This window comes from Dipodomys ordii, unplaced genomic scaffold (genome assembly GCF_000151885.1).
Source record: "Dipodomys ordii isolate 6190 unplaced genomic scaffold, Dord_2.0 Scaffold45, whole genome shotgun sequence".
NCBI classification, from domain to species: domain Eukaryota; kingdom Metazoa; phylum Chordata; class Mammalia; order Rodentia; family Heteromyidae; genus Dipodomys; species Dipodomys ordii.
Window position 1 is genome coordinate 1,256,825 of NW_012267261.1, and position 17,194 is coordinate 1,274,018.

Here is a 17,194-nt window from a genome sequence, read left to right on the forward strand (position 1 = left end):
AAGTGACCACTCTGTCATGAAGTTCCTTTTGTGATTCTGTAGTCAAGGCCTAGACAGCACCTCATATAGCATCACAGGAGGAGAGGTATTTCAATAGCCTGAGAGAGATGAACAATTCAGTGGGCTTGAAAAAGGATTACCAGGTTACCAAAAAGAAAAGGCCACAGAGTAAAGTAAATCTTTACTTGGAAGAGACAAGTGTATCTGGAATTTTTAAAAGATGCTTTCTTCAGGTACTGTTTAGTCTCTGTGATTTGTTCTCTTTTCTCAGAGCAGACTGAGTGAGAAGCATGTCTAAACCAGTCTCACATCTAATTCCTCTCGCAATGTTCCTCTAGTGTATGCCCTGTGTACCCTTGACAAGGAGAACCTATTAACAGAGATATTATGCTCTGGAACTCATAGCACTGGCAATGAGAATTGGGAGCTCATAAGTCTGTTGTATCTGCCAAAGACTGACTGTGTAACCTTGGGGCACAAACAAGGTGAAGGAGATCCTATCTGTGATGGACTGAAATCTCACTTGAGACAGACGCTCCATGACTACTAAGTGCTTATTATTGTTGCTTGGTTCAGATAAGGAAAATGGTTATGATGACTACTCAAGCTTCCAGACTATCCCCTTTGTCTTCCAAGCTCATTTTTCTCCATGAAGTCTAGTCTCCTAAACAAGATGAGGATTTACATGCTTAACCACAACAAAATTAACATTTTGTATTTATGCTCTTACTGAGACACTCATTATTCAAAGATACGTGTGTAACTAGTGATATACCTAACATTGTGCTAGATACAGGATTCAAAAGATGGGTTAAGTTTTGGCCAGCCCCATCTGATAGAGCTTACAATGTAGTAGAAACAAGCATGTATAGAAAATCAGAACACAGAATACAGGAGTATTATGGATGATGAGAGAAAAATGAGGAGAGGAGCAGCCAGTTCTGAAAGGAATATATTCAGGGAATCCTTGAGAGAACAGGACACATCAAACCGGAATCTGGAAATGTTCCTTCAGAGGTGTGAGAAGAGTAATCAGAAGAGGGGATCCCAGGGGACCAAAATAATAGGTTATGTTCAGAGAAAACTGCAAGGAATCTGATTTAGCTAAAACATAGGATGCTTAGGAGATTGGCTAGGCATCATTCAACAGCATCAATTATAAGTGTTCTTACCAATCCAAGGAGCTAGATTTCTTCTGTACACAAAGGGAGATACAGTTATTGTTTCTAAAGGTAGAGTTCTGATCCCTTCTGTTTTCCTTACAGCATGGGATTGAGTCATAGAGAACCTGAAATATATCTTTAGGTACTTTTAGCCCAAATTTTGTTACACAAATAAGAAAACTGAGACACAGAAAAGGACAATAACTTGACTCAAATCAAAAAGTACACGTATTAGTTAGGAGTAGGTTCACTGTAGTGAGAGAAAAGACAGAGTGTTTCCTTCTTTGTCAGTGAAGGAAGTAGATGATCCCGAGGACCAGCCTGTGGTAGAGTCCCTCTGCTCTGCCCAGCACGTGGCTTCCATGGTGGCTCCTACATTCAGTGGACTGAGCTCCTCTAAGGATTCTGAGAGATGGAAATACCTGTACTTAACTACAGTTAGTGACAACTTTCCAGGAATACTATCTAGCAAATTGGTGACATTTCTAAGGCTAGTATTCCTTTTACTGATTCCTGGTCCAGTGCTCTTTCTACTACACTAAAGGTTGTTATTTCTCACAAATGTGATGTTTAAGTAAGGATCCTGTAAAAAACACCTCAAGTATGTGCAATTTCGTCATTTTGTCTGCCCATACCAGATGCAGTGTTTTCCCCTCTGCTTTAAACCTTGAGAGGTTTTCTTATGGCTTTTGTGTTTTGTTTTTATGCTTCGCCATGTCCAAGACTTGAACTCAGGACATGGTACTTCCTTGGTCAGATTGCTCACTCAGTGGCACAATACCACACCTCCACCACAGCTGTTTGTGGTTCATTTTTTTTTAATTGTGAAAATGCCATACAGAGGGGTTACAATTACATGGGCAAGGTAATGGGTACATTTCTTATCAAGCATTGTTGCCTCTTCCTTTGTTTCCCCTTCCCATCCCTTCCCATCTCCCACTCCCCCCTACCCCCCCACCCCGCCAACATTGTAAAGTTCGTTTTCGACATAAAATTGTACATCTCATTGTTGCAATGGGTCCACTTGTATCCCTCGTTAAACAATTTTTTTGACCTTGCCCTCCACAAATTATACCAACATCAAATACAATGAAAGCAGGGATTATACCATGGGGGAGGGACATACAAAGCAACAAAGAAATCATCTTATAAATATGTTAGAAACAATTGCAAGATAGAAAAAAAACATTTGAATACTTATCTTGGGGTTCATTTCACCTAACATCAACTTATCTGACCTTTTCTGCTTGTCTCAGACTAGTTTTTGCAAATAAGGGAAACCATAGGACCTATGTTTCTTTGGGCCTGGCTTACTTCACTTAATATAATTTTTCCAAGTCTTTCCATTTCCTAACAAATGGGGCAATATCCTTCTTTCTGATGGAGGCATAGAATTCCCTTGTGTATATATAACACATTTTTTTGATCCATTCATCTACTAAGGGGCATCTGGGTTGTTCCATAAATTAGCTATGGTAAATAATGCTGCAATAAACATAGTCGTGCTGGTAGCTTTAGTATGGTCTTGTTTGTGATCATTTGGGTAAATGCCCAAAAGTGGCATTGCTGGGTCATAGGGGAGCTCTATGTGGAGTCTTTTGAGGAACCTCCACACTACTTTCCAAAGTGGTTGAACAAGTTTACACTCCCACCAACAATTCAGTAAGGTTCCCTTCTTTCCACATCCCCTCCAGCATCTGCTGTTCACTTTTGAAGGTAATGTCTCCAATTTTTCCTGATCTGACCCTTCTGAGTAGCATGAGCCACTGACATTGTTTTATTAATGCCTAAATCATGTCCATAGGAATTAGACTGACTTTTGCTATGTACCAAATTATGTCTTTGGGTATATACAAATTTTATGTATACATATATATAATCTTCATGACATCTTCATTAAAGTAGTGACATCCTGTTGTTTTAAGAATCAGATAGACTAATTTTGTGAAAGAGCCTCACCCAATGCTTAGTAGAAAATAGGCATCTACTTTTTTGAGTATCAGGTCTCTTCTCCTTTTTCTCCCTTCCTCAAGTCTCCTCCAATCCCAAGACAACATAAATTCCCCAGAAGATAAATTTTTGAATATCTAACTCCGTGAATATATATTTTTCCGCTATGCATAGCATAGCTCAGCCTCCTGAGTAAGCTAAGATTGCAGGCATGAGCCACTGGCGCCCAGCAGTAGGTCAAAATTTGATAACATCACAACTAAGCAACTTGGGTTTTAAGTCTCAGGCTAAGGTCTGAAATGCTTTTCTTATATATGCTGGAATACTTAAAAACTGGCGTGATATAAGTGAGACTATTTAGTCCACCTCCATCTACCTGCCTATTATCTCCCTAACACTGGTAACAGGACTCCAAAAAGATACATTTGAACAGAAAACCTATTACATTATATGATTACTACAGGGAGTCATACAACACTGGGTTGCAGCATTCTTATAGTTAGGCACTGCCATAGGTCTTCCCAGGTCCTAAGCTCTTGCTGTTGTGGGATGGGTAACTTTTGATGTAGTTGGTCATCTTTGGATGCCATAACACTCTCAGCAGATCCTTGTAAAGAGAAGGGAGGGGGAGAGAGAGGGAAGGGAAGGAGGGTGTTGTAGAAACGCTGAACAGAAAACCAGTAATGAAGGAAGATATATCCATGTTCTCTGGGCCCTCAAAGTTGACCCATTTAATTTGTTAACAACAACAACAGAAAGAAAAGCAGAAGTAACACCTGATGGCAAGTTTAGGCAAAACTGAAGTTAAGGTTGACAGGAATGAAAATGAAGTGGGGGAAGGAATGGTGGGATAGATACATGGGAAAGGAAGAAGGTAAGACAGTATCCAGAGACATGAATGCCAAGATAAAGGGCTGCCATTGGAAATCAGTGATTGGCTTTAGTTGAACAATCCTCTTGAGTAATCTCCTCCATCTGTATTTTATTTCCTGCCTTCGATAGTAAACATATCCTCTCTGTTAAAGTTTGCTTCCTAGCTTAAACTGAACACAGACTTCAAACCATCGAATCACTTTGGAATTTTTTTTTTAACCAACACAAACAACGCTAGGATGGCATGCATTTGAACAAACCAAAAGTGATTTTGCTCTTCTAATTTTCAGCTTTTTGGCTAAATACAGAGTGAGAAATTCATACCTTTTTCAAGCAATGTGGGTTCTTTCTCCCAATTCCTCTCATCCATCTGGTTCTGTGGAGGTCTTGGAATCCAGGAAAGTGTGAGTTCACTGTGCTGAAATCCAAAAAAGACTGTTAAACTGTGAAAGAAAATTTGCATTCCAGAGATGCTGAGTTAGTCCACCACATTTTTGCAGCAGCAAGGCAAAAACATCTGTATTTTCTGTCTCCTTTGTCTTTCAGCAGTTACAGAATAGAAAACCCTGTACTGTGCCATTCATACCTACTTAATCTAAGCCACTATTTTTATTGTGAGGGGTTGTAGAAAGTGGAACCAAAACATGTAATTATTTTGTTTCTCGTGTCAGAAAATACTCCAGTGAAGGTACAATTTAAGGCAAAAGCAAATCACTTCAACAGATTCTCTGAGCTCTTTCTGAGATTCCTTTCTCGTGATGGAGTTCCAGTGCTGGCTGTGTAACCTACAGCAGTGCTATACTCAGAAGAAACCACATAGTCAGCCCTGATACTGGCATGTCATCATGACCTTTCTAGGCTGCAGTACTGTCTTTTGTCTTCCATTGGTAGAAGTATAATTAGAAGGCCTTGTTTTTACCAGAAGCCAAATGACTGCCAAATCCACTCAACTGATCTCTAGAGAATCAGTTAGCTCATGGCCCTCTGGCTGTTCTCTTTGCCACTCCCAGGAGTTGAAAGCTTAAAATTTTCCTTTTCTTTTGAAAGAAGATCAAGTTTGGTTCAAACAAGCTGTCCTGTCATCCCTAATAGTACAAGAAGAAACCTTCCATGACCCTTGTTGCTTGGCTCCAAACACATGTGGCTTGCTATAATTTAGGAAGGCATTGTAATTCATAAAAGTAGGTAGAAAATAAACATCTTGGCAGAGACAAGATTCAGACAACTCCGAAGAGAACCAACTGACACATGAGCAGAATGGTACTGAGAATGTATCCACTCTCTGCTTGTAGACCATAGCTGTAATGGTTGTTTATAATAGTTCAAACATTCAAGGCAAGCAGTCATTGCTTTCTATCTATTAGCTAGAAACATCATCACTTGAACTCAAGTTTTAGCTTTTTCCCTGGATTGGCCACTTACCCATAATAGATCAATAGTATATAGAGAAAGAGTATTCTCCCTACTGCGATTAATCCTTACATCCTTAGGAAAATCTATGGTACTGTTTTTGTTTCTTTGGTGAGCTTTTTAGGGGATTTTTTTGTTTGTTTCTGTGTCTGTCCTGGAGCTTGAATTCAAACTTGACTGCTGCCCCTGAGCTTTTTCCCTCAAGGCTAGTGCTCTTCCACTTGAACCTCAGCTCCACTTCCAATTATATGGTGATGAATTAGAGGTAAAAATCTCATAGACTTTCCTACCTGCGCTGTAATCCTCAGATTTCAGCCTCCTGAAGAAATAGGTCTACAGGCATGAGCCACCAGCACCCAGCCATGGCCTTGTTTGGTGGTTGGTTTTTATTTATTTATTGTGTGTGTGTGTGTGTGTGTGTGTGTGTGTGTGTGTGTGTGTGTGTGTGTGTGTGTGAAACATGTTCTTCCTGAAATAGTATCAGAAAATCCTTAGCATTAGAAAACATCTTAGATATTTATTTGTTTAAGGTCATGCTTTCTTGCAATTAAAATTAGAAAACACCTTAAATATTAATTTATTTCATGTCACTTATTGCTTTCATGCAAAAAACAAATATTTACCACTACCTATGATGTTGAAGTACTGCTCCAGAGGTTGTGAATGTACTGATGTACAGATTTGATGAAAGATTAACCATAATCATGGCAGCTTTTGAATGCTGGGAGGTGAAAATGGAAAGTGAAGGGACTACAAAGAAAGCAATGAGAATACTGAGATTAGAGTCTGGCTCAAGAGGAGAGATAAATAGACTGGTGATGGAAAGGCATCCGATGATGATGATGATGATGATGATGATGATGATGAAGTTTCATATTTGTCTATGGGAATAGGTGCTATTGGTTACACTCTGGGAGTCTTCCCAAATGAACAGCCATTCAATTACTTGGTAAAATATCTATTGAGTTCTGTCTATCTGCCAGGCATTGTTCTAGAAATGGAATGAAGTTGTAAACAATGTCCCTTAAAAAGGGTCTGGCCTATTGTAGCTTTTGTTCAGCTTTCAATTCAGTCAGAATTTCAAAGGACTCAGTCTATTAAAGTTTCTTCTTTTATAGGCAAATGAACTGAAATCCAGAAAGAAATGTTCACATGGGTCTCATTCCTAATGGCTAAACTTGGTTGGCATGACTAGAGAATAGCCCTTGACTTCTGGTTAATTTATCTTTGTCACTGACCTGTACAGGGTCTACATAAACATCTCTGTCCACAATTCAAGAAATGCTGGGGTTAGCACTGTGATACAAAGTTAAATTTTTCTCCCTTCAAAGTGTCTTTTCTGAATTTAAGATTACCAAATAAGAGCATCAGGACAGTGCTTGATAGACACAGGCTTTGGGGTTGGTTGGGCTGTAATCTATGATATGTTAAGAAAGTGTACCCTGAGCTAGGCAGGGTGGCTCAGATCTGCGATCTCAGCTCCTGGTACTGTGGAAATTGAGAGACTTGGAGTTTAAGACCAACATGGACACACAGTTAGCAAGGGCACATCTCCACCACCAAAAGAGCAGAGAATTCTGGCTCCTGTTTAAAGCCCCAGCCTAGCCAGCAAGGAAGACCTGAGGTTAAACCCGAGGAGAGAGGAAGGGAGGGAGGGAGAGAGGGAGAAGAAAAGAAGCAGCACCAACCCTAAAAAGTCAAGAACTTGCCAAGACTTTTAAATGCAGGTCTTTTGAATCTGGCACTAATTCTCTTACTTAACATGACAAGCCTGATGTGATTCCCAAGAAAATAAGTCCTAACAGGACTATAGCTTGAAGATGGTGTAAAAGCAAATCTCTGATTTGGCTTGGCTTGGAAGGAAAGGAATTCTAGTCTTTATTTTCCTCCTCAGGATAAACTCATTGAAATTGTGTGATCTTTTCATTTGCCCCTGAGCATGATGGTCTGACACATAGTCATCAAGTCTCACCTCCTTCCACTTCTCAAGGATTATGACACATTCAAAAAAAGTACTTTGGAAGCCCTTGCAGGCCACATGGCTTACACGTTTTAAGGTAAAATACCACCTCTCTAAGCCTACAGGTATGGAGAGATTAAATGTCCTTTAATCAAGACCTTTTTTTTTTTCTGAAATTACTAAAGCTCAATTCACAATCCCAACCATAGTGCCAAACAACAGAGAATTATTTATTTTGTGAAGAATGTGGCTTATGGCAACTTGGAATATTTTTTTTAATGAAGATAAAGTTCTTTTTCTTTTCTTTTCTTTTCTTTTTGTTTGTCAGTCATGGGGCCTGAACTCTGGGCCTGGGCACTGGCCCTAAGCTCTTCAGCTCAAGGCTAACGCTTTACCACTTGAGCCACAGCTCCACTTCAGGCCTTTTCTGCTTATGTGGTGCTAAGGAATCAAACCCAGGGCCTCATGCATATAAGGCAAGCATTCTACCACTGAGCCACCTTCCCAGCCCCAAAGATACATTTCTTAATTCTGAAGTCAGTCCAAATATCATTTTGTTGCTTTTTTTTCTAAATCCTGTTTTAATAACCATATATTGATTTGCTTGTTCGAGTGGCATCCGTGGATGTTTGCATCTAGCAATGGTGAGTTACCCTTCACCAAATCTACAAAGACACAGATTTCCTTACAACATTCTACCTGTGAAATGAATTTCATTTTGATGAAGAATTATGTGAGACATCTCCCAAGGAGGTTTAGATAAATAAGGGTGTTGTTGTAAAACAACATTAAGACCGGAGTGTTAGAATGAGTTTGTTTTCAAATGCCAACTCAAATTCCACCTAAAATAGATTCCTAAGGCCATAAACTACCAGCACACTGCCCATCCTCACTGGTTATAAGTAATTACTGTCTTCTATGAGTTCCAGCACATACTCCTCATGCCTGTACAATAGCAATTTCTTGTGCTCTGTGCCTCTAATCACTTATTTTTAGATGTGCTTACCTCTGCCATTACACCAAGAAGCTCTGAGGGTAGAGAACACTTTTGTCTTTTCTGTCTTGTTCTGTTGCTACAGGATGTCAAATGCTTTCCTTTGCTCTCAGGGATTTCTGCAATGCTGGAATAAGTGAAAAGATGGAAATATTTTAAAAGTTCTCGCTTGAAAAGTTTATTTGAAAGGAATTTGTTAGAAAGCTGAAGTCTTATAGGCATTGGATACATGTGGTTATGCTCAAAAAGACTGGCAGAAATGCCTAAATCAAACAAGCTGGACACCAGGTGTCTGTGGCACATAGCTGTCATCTTTGCTAGTTGGGAGGCTGAGATGTATGGATTGTGGTTTGAAGCCAGACTGCGCAGAATAGTCTGTGAGACTCTTCTCTCCAATGAGGCACCTAAACAAATAAATAAATCTAGCCCAAAGTGAAGCTGAGGCTCAAGTGGTAAAGCGGGCAGAAAAGCTCAAGAACACCATAGGCCTTGAGTCCAAGCCCACCACTGGTAACAAAAAGAAAAGGAAACAAAATTAAAGAAAGTTGGAATTGTTTTAATTTTTTTATTTATTGTTATTGTAAAGAAAGATTACAGTTACATAAGTCAGGTAATGAATACATTACTTTTTTTAAAAAAAATTTTTTTATTGTGAAAATACCATACAGAGTGGTTACAAATACACGAGCAAGGTAATATTTCTTTTTGAGCAGTGTTACCTCATCCTTCACTTTCTCCCACAATTTCCCTCCCCCGCCACAAGTTGTATAATTCATACTCAACATGTGACTAGTGAATATCACTGCTGCATTTGTTTACCCTTTGTCCCACCATTTCTGTGTTCCCTCCTTACCTTTCCCAAAACAGATAAACTTGCAAACAATATGAAAGGTACAGAAATCAAACACTGCAACAAAGGGGGGAGGGGGAAGAAAAACTTCTTTTTTCCATTTCTTGGAGTGCATTTCGCCACACATCATTTTATATGGTCATGTATACATAACTCTTTTGTGATCCTATCCTAAGAGTATCCTCCTTGGGTCTCACTGTGTGAATGTTTAGAGACTGATATAATTTACCATGTCCAAGTATATTTTTATGTCTTTTACCGTCCAGTGTGTTTACTTGTAGATTTATGGGCACATTCTAGTTACAATAAATGAGGGAAACAAACCATGCAACCTATGTTTCTTTGGGTCTGGCCTACTTCACTTAATATAATTTTTTTCCAAGTCTTCTCTTTTCCTTATGAATGGTACAGTATCATTTTTTTGATGGAAGAGTAGCTTTTAGTTAGGTGTCTCATCTCTGTTCTTTTTGTACTAAGTGCAGTCAACATCAAAATAGAACATTTTTTATGGGTTCAATGCCATTTAGCAAATTGTTTCAGTAATTTTCGTAACTGGAAAAACCTAGAATTTTCATGTGTAAAGAAAGAATTTTGGTTCTGATTAGAAAATTGTGGTCATAGGAATTGGATGACAGTATAATTTTCTGTCTGTAAGTGCACATTTGATATGGATACAAATACACACTTGGACTAACATATAGAAACAGGAAAAGGACATTTGTAAAGAGAAAAATAATTCATAAAACATGCATTCATAGGCAGAACTGTTGGAGGATTTTGTACTCATTAGAAAAACTACCAAGATAAAGTGATTCTCATCACTTGCCCAGAAAACTTAAAGGTACTGCCATCATTTGGGAATTCTTGATTATCACAGTCAAAGTACAGAATAAGTTTGAAGTAGATAATTAACTTGGGTATTATAAATATTTGAACTAAGAGAAATGTTATGAGTCCTTGCCTTTTTCTCTCTCTCTTTTTTTTGTACTAAATGACATCGCCCTTCTGTTGGGAATGCCTAAACTTGAAATGTGCTTCCCAACTTCCTTCATATCATCATTCATGTGGGAGATGGTACTATTCGTTCAACACACTAGAGTCATTGGTTGAAACATCTCCCGACCCAGTGACCAATCAGGAACCCTGGAAACATGGCCCTATTAGGCCTACCAAATATGCTATCCCTAAAACCCACTTAAAGCGTACCAGTTGAAAAATTTTAGATTGCAAAGTTCTTTTGCATGGTTCCACAAAATAATTTTATGTTATGCAAAGTACTCACCCAAAGCTTATTGGTCCATCATTAAATCAAAATTCAGAGAGCATCAATTTTATGCAAGAGATACACACTTAACACAAGATGTACTTTAGTGTAGATGTTGGGGAATCCAACAGTGTGCTTTCTGTCTTATCCTGTGGGACTTTGGGAAGAATTTTTTATGATCTCAACATGTTTTCTGCCTTTATGGAATTGCACATGACTTGCAGATAATAAATCTCAATGCCTTCTATGTGTAATGTGGAGTGTTTGAAAATACAGAATAAGTACAATATGGTATAGCAGAAACATTTTTCCATTCAACAGAATTAGCAGTCCTCTGTCTTAATCCCAGATCTGCTACTTGCTGTGATCACTATCCATTCCTTAGCTTCCTGACTCTAGTACTGAGCTAGAGCCATGATTTTCAAACTGTACAATGTGTGTTTCCCACAGACTCTATTCTTGGACACTTGCAGTCAGAAGGGAGATATGGCTCTTTATGATATGCTTCCTTGATAAAATTGAGGGGAGCTGAAACTCACCTAGAATGATATCTAGACCACTTCTTACTATCTAATGTTTTCACAATCTCCCCCTTCTTTTCTATTTTTAATCCCAATTAGACCAACATTACATCATAAAATGTCACCTTTTATCATCTCAAGATCCTTCCTGTTTCACAATGCTGGGTTTTACCAAAAGAAAGAAAGAGAGAATGAAAGAAAGAGAGAGAGACAGAGAGAAAGAGGGAGAGAGAGAGAAAGAGAGGGAGGGGGAGGGAGGGAAAAAGGAAGGAAGGAAGGAAGTAGGGAAGGAAGGAAGGAAGGAAGGAAGGAAAGGAGAGAGAGAAGGAATGGGAAGAATGGGACAAAAAATGCTTCTTTGGAATGTTATATCATCCTAAATAATTGATAATGTCAAATACTCATATCTCTTGATTTAAAAGTACTCAACATTGAATACATGTCTACTTATATAATATATAAGCCATAGTGATATTTTTATTTTCTTTATCACCTCACTAGTAGTGTTTGCATTGCTTAGGCTTCATTTACATTCAGATGATTCTTCCAGCTCTTCTGCCTGTGAATTAGAAGTTATTTATACAATAGCCAAGGTTATAATAGCTACAAGCAGATTGTATAGCTAATTTACAAAACAGTTGCATTTGGAGTTTTTTTGTGAAAGATTAGTTGGTCATTTTTATTCCAATTGCTTTAAAAAAAATGCTGGTCCTGGGGCTTGAATTCAGGGGCCTGGGCTCTATCCTTGAGCTTTTTTTCTCCTCCTCCTCCTCCTCCTCCTCCTCCTCCTCCTCTTCATCATCATCTTTTTTCTTTTTTTAACAGCTCTATTTCCATACTTTTTTAGTTGTTAATTGGAAATAACAGTCTCACAGATTTTCCTACCTGGGATGGCTTTGAACCACAATCCTCAGATTTCAGCTACCTAAGTAACTAGGATTACAGGTGTGAGCCACCAGTACCTGGCAAACTTTCTGTTTGTAAGAATGCTATCACTATCTTTTCAGAAAAGTTTATAAGCTATATCTTTTTGCAATTTGTTTTGTTTCTGCTACCATTACATCTTTTCACTTTAACCCTACTTCCATTAGAGTGATTGTGCAGATAATTGCTTTAAAAACTGACCTTCAAAGAGGGTCTGCTGGAAAAAAGGAAGGAAGGAAGGAAGGGAGGGAGGGAGGAAAAGAAAATCTTGATTCATCATTCAGCTAAGGCAATAAGGCCTTTCACAGTTGGTTATTAATTCCCTGTCAACTATCCAAGCCCTAGCAAGGATAGTTGCTATTGTGGATGAGGTATTATGCTATCGAGGCCCTCATTCCCTCAGATACTGGGATTATTGACCAGTGAGGACTGAGCTAGATCCCTCTGTGGTAATTACACTCTACTAAAAGAAGTATATATTACTCGAGATTACACCTCCTTCTTGGGGATCACCTGTGCCTATAAACTGGTAGATGGGAGACTATAACAGCCCTAGCTGCTAGCTTCATAGAAGAACAAGTCTGCAGGACTGGCCAGCTGCCACATTCTCCATGGAGTCCTTGATTATAGCTGAATAATAATCCCACAATCCCAATCCTCTTTCTACCCAAGATGTTTCCCAGATGTCGATCTCAGTGACTTCCACAACACAGTTCACTCTGTGCACATGTACTTCAGAACTGATTTCTTAGAAGAGGCCACTGCTTGGTTATGAGGTGGTGTCAAGAAGCATCCTCCTATTAATCCTGTAACTGGACTTATTTTACTTGGAATATAACAGAAAGAGAACCAGGACCGATTTTTTAGAAGTGATATTTGAGCTTCACTTTGAAGACTGAATAGATATTTTCTGTGCAAAGAAGGGGTGATGTAGTATAGGCTTACAAAAGAACTTTATTAAAGAAGTGGCAAGGAGATCAGTGTGGTAGCTGAAAGGTGGTGGGGTGGGGGCCATAAGGACAGTGGCTTTGGGAGTGTGATCACCAAGCACCCTACTGACTTGGAAAGCTCTTATTCTGGAGGTTGCTCTTCTTTCTTATCTGCCCATACATCACACATGGTAAGATATAAAATAAACAGGCATACTGAGACACCGCCCTTTCCCATCTACTCTACTGAAGTCTTTCTTGTTTTCTTCAAAAGTATTCTTATGAATCATTTTACTTTATTCTACTTCAGAAAAACTTAATATCTTCATGAAGAGTGCACATTTTGGTCTGTCTAGAAAATAATAAGCATGCATAAGATACACAATTTTCCTTTGTGGTGGTTGAAATGGTGTCATTAGCAATTTCTAAAATGATAAGTGGTATGACATATTAAACATAATACAATTGAGGTTTCTAACAGACGAGCCCCACTTTCAAACTTCTGTTCAGGGATTGTTATCCAGTTTTCTTGTACATCTTTGATAATGGAAACATTGGCCTTTTCCTATGTCAGAAATACTCATAAATAACAGTGATAAATTTGCAGAGTTACATTTAATCATTTCCATTGAGAGCTAGAGAAGAAATTATTTACCCAAAATATTATAACTATTGACAAACGTAGAAGGATAATTCAAAACTTTGCCCATTTATGGCTACATAATACATGTGTCAGTTGCTCTCTAAATTATTGTAAATCAGGAAAGCTGGGTACCATTCCCATTTGCCCTTCAAGAATTCAATGAATATCCTACAAAATTAAGAAGAGGTGAGGGAAGGTGTAGCTATGGAGAGGGACAGGTGAAAATGTTGGAAAGGATGAGATTAATCAAGATGGATTGTATTCATAAACTGCTTTGTTAAGTGGCAATTCCTTTGTACAACTACTTAAAGACTGTCTCTGTCTCTGTCTGTCTGTCTGTCTCTCTCTCTGTCTCTCTCTCTCTCTTTCTCTCTCGCACTCTCTGATTCATTTCAATGTATTAGTTCTCCAGGACTTTTGGCTCACTTGGGAAATGAACTCCTGGACTATAGGAGTTCCTAGCATCCTCCCCCACATTCTGAGACACTACCCCTTCACCATCCAAATACTAATCAGGCCTGACCCTCTTTAGCTTTCAAGATCAGATGAGACAGGCTCATTCAGACAGGTGTGGACATAGACATCTACCTTTTCTCTAAGAGAAGCTAAAGTTCCAAGTATACTAGTGGGTCAGTGGGAAGCCAGAGAGAGAGAGAGAGTTGACTAGTGAAAGTTAGTGTGTCATCATTCACTAGACCCAGCAGCCACCCAAGGCTTTCTCTGAACCTTTATTTTCTGATTTAGAGACATTTTGCAAGAGGCTAATTTTAGGCATATTCCACACTTGTGTCCTTTATAGCAGAAGAGTGTTTAGATTACCTGTCCTGTGAGCAATGCTTCCATAGAAGCAGACAGTCTCTCCTTAGAAACCGACCAAACCTTATATATTGCTGCTGGTTTTAAGTTAGTGAACTGAATATCGGAGCCAAGCCTCAATACAAACAAAATATTTTCTGGTCAAGCATTTTCTGGTTTGTTCAACTCTATTACAGGGCTGAGTCTAAAGGGGAAAAAGTTAAAACCCACAGAGAAGTAAAACACAAGCTCTGGGAAGATAATTTCCAGCCACATTAACTCAGATCACCAGGATAGAAAAGAAACAGGGCCCTCATACTCCAGACCATCATCAGCTCCAGACTCTCATCCTGCCCTCTTATGCTATTTTAATTTCACCACTTCAAAATGGGGGAAAATAGGTTAATAGTTTCCATGAGTTTAGTCTGTGACCAAAGGCATACCAAGCAATTTTAGAACCTCAGGCAACCACAGCTCTGAGGAGAGGATGATGATGGATTTACCAATTCATTTTGGGATAGAATCCAGGGTTGGAGGAGATGGCCAGCACAGGGCTACCCTGGAATGATTAAATAAATAGTCTTCCTTCCTTCATTCTTTCTCCATATATTCATTCTCAGCATACTTTTATTCCAAAAAGTATATTGAGAATTATATTAAGATTCAGTCCCTTCCCCTACTGAAATTACAGAGTAGTAGAGAAAATAGACCTATACACAAACAATTTTGTATGTACTGGTCCTGGGGCTCGAGCGCAGAGTCTGGGTGCTATCCGTAAGTGGGTATTATTTTGTTGTGTTGATTGTTTTTTGTTGGTCACGGGGCTTGAACTCTGGGTTTGGGCACTGTCCCTTAACTCCTCAGCTCAAGGCTAATGCTCTACCACATGAGCCACAGTAGTTTATTAGGAATAAGGGTCTCGCGGACTTTTCTGCCCAGGCTGGCTTTGATCTACGATCCTCATATCTCAGCCTCCTGAGTAGCTAGGATTACAGGTGTGAGCCACTGACATCTGGCTTATCCTCAAGTTTATTTATTTTTTTTATTGTGAGACTACCATACAGAGGAGTTATAATTACATGGGAAATATAACCAGTACATTTCTTATCAAGCATTGTTGCCTCCTCTTTGTTTCCCCTTTCCATCCCTTCCCATACTCCTCCTCCTCCCCCCACCCGATCCTCTCCCCCCAACCCGATCCTCTACCCCCACCAAAGTTGTCAAGTTCGTTTTACGACATAACGACTTGTACATCTCATTGTTGCAATGGGTCCACCTGTATCCCTATTTAAACTATTTGTTTTTTCCCTTCCCCTCCACAAATTATACCAACATTAAATACAGTGAAAGCATGGGTTATACCGTGGGGGAGGGACATACAAAGCAACATCGAAATCATCTTATAAATATGCTAGAAACAATTGCATGAAAGGAAAAAAAACAAAAACAAAAAAACATTTGAACACTTATCTTGGGGTTCATTTCCCTAACATCAACTTAGCTGACCTTTTCTGGTTGACTCAGACATATACTAGTTTTTGGAAATAAGGGAAACTATGGGACCTATGTTTCTTTGGGCCTGGCTTACTTCACTTAATATAATTTTTCCAAGTCTTTCCATTTCCTAACAAATAAGGCAATGTCATTCTTTCTGATGGAGGCATAGAATTCCATTGTGTATATATACCACATTTTCTTGATCCATTCATCTACTGAGGGACATCTGGGTTGGTTCCATATCTTAGCTATGAACTCAAAAAATTAAATCTCCCCAAAACAAATCTTCAAAGAAACAACTGCCCAATAAATAAGTGGGCTAAAGACTTAAAGAGAAACTTCTCTGAAGAGGAAAGAATGGCCAATAGACACATGAAGAAATGCTCAACCTCTCTAGCCATAAAAGAAATGCAAATCTAAACAACATTGAGATACCACCTCACCCCAGTTAGAATGGCTATAATCAAGAACTCTGATAACAACAGATGCTGGAGGGGGTGTGGAAAGAAGGGAACCCTACTGCATTGTTAGTGGGAGTATAAACTTGTTCAACCACTTTGGAAAGCAGTTTGGAGGTTCTTCAAAAGACTCCACATAGAGCTCCCCTATGACCCAGCAATTCCACTTTTGGGCATTTACCCAAATGATCACAAACAAGACCATGTTAAAACTACCAGCACAACTATGTTTATTGCATCATTATCCTCAAGTTTTTATACCCAAGTCTTCCACTTGAACTCAGTTTCACTTCTGGTCTTTTGATAGGTAATTGGAGATATGTCTCATAGACTTTCCTGACCAGGCTGGTTTTGAACCACAATCCTCAGATCTCAGCTCCCTTATTAGCTAGGATTATAGACATGAGCCACAAGTATCCTGCTTACAAAAACAATTTTAATGATGTACACTTAGTAAGTGCTGTAAGCAAAGTAAATAAATTGCTCAGAGTAAGAAATTAAGAAAGTAAAAAAAAAGAAGCAATTCATTCCACATGGGATCATCAGGAAGGCTTCTAAGCTGTAACTTCAATGGTCAAAATGGCATTTTTTTTCATTCATCTGGAAGCCTGAGCCAAAGCACAAACGTCTGGAAGTTACTCATAGGTTTGAATAAGAGTGAGCAGTGTAGAATGTCGTTTTCTAGAGATGACACTAGGAAAGAAGATTGGACATCATGTAAAGAGTTAGCTCTTTCTACATGATGGAGCCATTAAGCTGTTGTTTACCTGGAAGTACTACAGAAGAGATGCAAACAAGGAAGTCAGCTTAGAGGGCTGATTTCAAGACACTAGTTACCTCCATAAAAGTACATCTTACTTCAAAGCACTTAAGATTCTCTTAACAAGAGGAAAATCACACCTCAATTTCCATATCCCATTCAGTTCCATATCTTTCTAATGAGACATATACCCTAGGTCTATT

The 17,194-nt window shown here is 38.9% G+C and overlaps 1 protein-coding gene across 4 annotated transcripts in view; it reads left to right on the forward strand.

Moving 5' to 3' along the window:
- Window positions 1-17,194, forward strand: part of Lpp (LIM domain containing preferred translocation partner in lipoma) — a 694,475-nt gene that overhangs the window by 657,418 nt on the left and 19,863 nt on the right. The gene's annotated exons all lie outside the window — the stretch shown is intronic.